This window comes from Bos taurus, chromosome 11 (genome assembly GCF_002263795.3).
Source record: "Bos taurus isolate L1 Dominette 01449 registration number 42190680 breed Hereford chromosome 11, ARS-UCD2.0, whole genome shotgun sequence".
Taxonomy (NCBI): Eukaryota; Metazoa; Chordata; class Mammalia; order Artiodactyla; family Bovidae; genus Bos; species Bos taurus.
The window spans coordinates 14079559-14084126 of NC_037338.1; the positions used below are offsets into that span (position 1 = coordinate 14079559).

General features: G+C 43.4%; 1 pseudogene; it reads left to right on the forward strand.

Moving 5' to 3' along the window:
- The first annotated feature begins 2059 nt into the window (after positions 1-2059).
- On the forward strand, positions 2060-3494 carry LOC789605 (serine/threonine-protein kinase 38-like; annotated as a pseudogene).
- Positions 3495-4568: the final 1074 nt, after the last annotated feature.

Sequence of the window (4568 nt, forward strand, 5' to 3'; positions counted from 1 at the left end):
AAGACCACCTATCCCAGATTTCCTGCTATGAAAGCAGGAAGACAAGATGGATGGGTGGAAGGAAGGAAGAAAGGGAGGGCTCAGTAGGGCATTGTCTTCCATTATCTTCGCCCCTGGGTTTCCGAGGTGGTGCTAGTGGTAGAGAACCCACCGTAAGAGAAGCAGATTTGATGCTTTGGTCAGGAAGATGTCCTGGAGGAGGGCATGGCAACCCACTCCAGTATTCTTGCTTGGAGAATCTCATGGACAGAGGAGCCTGGCAGGCTACACTCTGTAGGGTCACAGAGAGTCAGACATGACTGAAGCAATTGAGCATGCACACACACCTTCACCACCATCCACTTCTTCAAGTAATAATTTTTTATTATTAATATAATAGGTTAAGAGTTTAGGCATCGTCTATCTATTCCTGGTTTCACAGTGATGCCCTGGGACATACATGCAAAGTTGGGTGCAAAGTAACTTGGCTAAAGTATAGGATATTTGGAAATAGTACAAGGTGAGGCATGGCTAGAGCCGAACTGAGAGGAAGAGATTCAGAGGGAGACCGCGAAGCTGTAGTCCCCATTGCTGTTAGTTTGCTCCTGGGAATCAATTTGACAGGAAAAGATCAGGGAGGCTAGCTTTGTTTCATCAAATAACCTGCTCGGTCAAAAGAGACTATTTCCCAAAGAATAGTCGAATTACATTTTCAGTGAACCTCCTAAGACCTATTCAGGCAGCCCAGTTTGCCTTCTGTCTTGGGGAAGAGAAGTAGTGCTCTATAAAAATTTAAGCTAATGAATTTTTCTCTTACACTATAGAGAAGACTAGAGAGCATGCTCAGCATAAAATAGTAGTTTTCAGTAACTGTCTTTGAAGTCACACAGACCTTGGATTTGAATCCAAGTCCTAGTCAATAGGACCCTCAGCTACCGAATTTCTATGAGCTTTAATTTCCTCATCTGTAAAATGATTTTACAGATGGTGAAATCACAGAGGCAGCACATGTCAAGCTGCTAACAGAGCACCTTGCCCAGAGTAACTCCTCAAAAACATCAGCTACCATTAGAAATAAAAACATAGTAAATATTAGCTACTACTATTGTAATCACAATCTGTTACAAAGAAGGAAGTTAAACTCTCTTCAGGAAAATAACATGCTTAATCCTTTCACCCATTTCTGCTTTATTGACTATGCTAAAGTCTTTGACTGTGTGGATCACAACGAACTGTGGAAAATTCTGAAAGAGATGGGAATACCAGACCACCTGACTGGCCTCTTGAGAAACCTATATGCAGGTCAGGAAGCAACAGTTAGAACTGGACGTGGAATAACAGACTGGTTCCAAATAGGAAAAGGAGTACTTCAAGGCTGTATATTGTCACCCTGCTTATTTAACTTATATGCAGAGTACATCATGAGACACAATGGGTTGGATGAAGCACAAGCTGGAATCAAGATTGCCAGGAGAAATATCAATAGCCTCATATATGCAGATGACACCACCCTTATGGCAGAAAGTGAAGAAGAACTAAAGAGCCTCTTGATGAAAGTGAAAGAGGAGAGTGAAAAAGTTGGCTTAAAGCTCAACATTCAGAAAACTAAGATCATGGCATCTGGTCCCATCCCTTCATGGCAAATAGATGGGGAAACAGTGGAAACAGTGACAGACTTTATTTTTTTGGGCTCCAAAATCACTGCAGATGGTGATTGTAGCCACCATATTAAAAGATACTTGCTCCTTGGAAGGAAAGTTATGACTAACCTAGACAGCATATTAAAAAGCAGAGACATTACTTTGCCAACAAAGGTCCCTGTAGTCAGGGCTATGGTTTTTCCAGTAGTTATGTGTGGAGGTGAGAATTGAACTTAAAGAAAGCTGAGCACTGAAGAATTGATGCTTTTGAACTGTGGTGTTGGAGAAGACTCTTGAGAGTCCCTTGGACTTCAAGGAGATCCAACCAGTCCATCCTAAAGGAAATGAACCCTGAATTTCATTGGAAGGACTGATGCTGAAGCTCCAATAACTTGGCCACCTGGTGTGAAGAGCCGAGTCATTGGAAAGGACCTTGATGCTGGCCATGGCAATGACAGGCTCAACACCTTGCTTGTCCATGAGTAGTCACACAAAGGAAAGGGTGACAATGATCAAAGTGACACTGGAGAATTTTTATAGCAACCTTATTGCTCAACATGAAGAATGAGAAATGAGACAAAAGAAGTTAGAAAAAGTGATGGAAGAAGAAGGCCTCAAGGCTGAAGAGAAACGACTCCGGAGATCAGCACATGCTCGGAAGGAAACAGAGTTTCTTACTTTGAAGAGAGCAAGACTTGGACTGGAAGATTTTGAGTCCTTAAAAGTAATAGGCAGAGGAGCCTTTGGTGAGGTGTGGCTTGTTCAGAAGAAAGATACCGGGCATGTGTATGCAATGAAAATACTTCATAAAGCACATATGCTTGAAAAAGAGCAGGTTGGCCACAATCGTGCAGAGCGCGACATTCTAGTGGAGGCAGACAGTTTGTGGGTTGTGAAAATGTTCTATAGTTTTCAGGATAAGCTAAACCTCTACCTAATCATGGAGTTCCTGCCTGGAGGGGACATGATGACCCTGTTGATAAAAAAAGACAGGCTGAGAGAAGAAGAGACTCAGTTTTACGTAGCAGAAACCGTGTTAGCCTTAGACTCTATTCACCAACTTGGGTTCATCCACAGAGACGTCAAACAAGACAACCTTCTCCTGGACCGCAAGGGCCATGTGAAGCTTTCTGACTTTGGCCTTTACACAGGACTGAAAAAAGCACATAGGACAGAATTTTATAGGAATCTGAACCACAGCCTCCCCAGTGATTTCACTTTTCAGAGCATGAATTCCAAAAGGAAAGCAGAAACCTGGAAAAGAAATAGACGTTAGCTAGCCTTCTCCAGGGTAGGCACAGACCGGGTACAACAAGCTCTGTGATTGGTGGTCGCTGGGGGTGATCATGTATGATATGCTCATTGGCTACCCACCTTTCTGTTCTAAGACCCCTCCAGAGACATACAAGAAGGTGATGAACTGGAAAGAAACTTTGACTTTTCCTCCAGAGGTTCCTATTTCTGAGAAAGCCAAGGATCTAATTTTGAGATTCTGCTGTGAATGGGAACATAGAATTGGAGCCCCTGGAGTTGAGGAAATAAAAAATAATTCTTTTTTTGAAGGTGTTGACTGGGAACACATCAGAGAGAGACCTGCTGCAATATCTATTGAAATCAAAAGCATTGATGATACCTCAAACTTTCATGAGTTTCCAGAATCTGATATTCTTAAGCCAACAGTGGCAACAAGTAATCACCCTGAGACAGACTACGAGAACAAAGACTGGGTCTTCATCAATTACACCTACAAGCACTTCAAGGGCCTGACTGCACGGGGGAGTGATCCCTTCCTACATGAAAGCAGCAAAATCGTTTTCCTTGAAATGGGATCCTAAATCGAGTTCTTTGTACAACATCATGGTTTTCTTCTCATAAACTCTTTTGGAAAGAGTTTCCAGGAGGTTCACGGAACCCACCAACGTGGTGAACATGGTGATAGTAAGTGGATTCTCTTCCGTAACACAGCTGATGACTGGTAGAACAAAGACAACTGTTTCTACCATGTTGGGCACGAAAGGCTGTCCTGCTTCTTTAGAAGCATCATGAGCCAATCTGGTGTTTTAAAAAAACCTCAAATTTTCCTAAGTTCATCAAAACGAAGGGGGAAAAACAGCCATCATCCAGCTTTAACACTGTAACATAAACTTATTATCAGCCAATTCTGTGTTTCTGTGACATGCTTCCTGTCAAGCCCACCAAGTATTTTTTTTTTCTTTATGGCTAAAAGTTCGTAGTACTAAAGGAAATAAAGCAAAAAAGAGCATCGGCAGCCAGCATTCTGGCTGAAGAAAATGATCCGCCATTCTGAATGGATGGTTATGGTGGTTTCTCCCCAGACCTCAGCCTCTGGCAAGTGGCTTTTCATAGCCTCCGTTCTTTTCAAAAAAAGAATTATTTTTTATTTCCTCAACTCCAGGGGCTCCAATTCTATGTTCCCATTCACAACAGAATCTCAAAATTAGGTTGAGGCTAATTTTGGTGCACTTTATTTATGGTCCTGGAATAAAGACCCTCAATCCATTTTGATTTATTTGCTCCTGCCCATCTAAAATACTCATGCTGCTCTTCTGAGTGCTGATGGAGGAGGCCAGCTTGATCCATTGTTGCTCTTAGAAGACCCAAAGGCTGCTGGGCATTGCCAAGGAGTCTCAGATCACGTGGAAAATCCTCACCTTCTCTTCACGACTGTATCAGAAAATCCCTTTGGATATCACCTTGGACCAGCAATACCCACAACTGCTGCCAACAGGACCTCGGCTCCTTCCTGGGAACACAGCAAGGAGAGCCTGGGCGGAAGCAGGCGGCCTGGAACACTCTTGGCGAAGGTGCTGCTCCTGTTCTGTCTCCAGGACCTGCCTGCCAGCGGTGAGGGAACCAGCCCAGGACACAGTGCAGAGCCCACCTGCAGACGCTTGTACAGTTCACGCCTCAGTCCCTGGTGTGGCCATA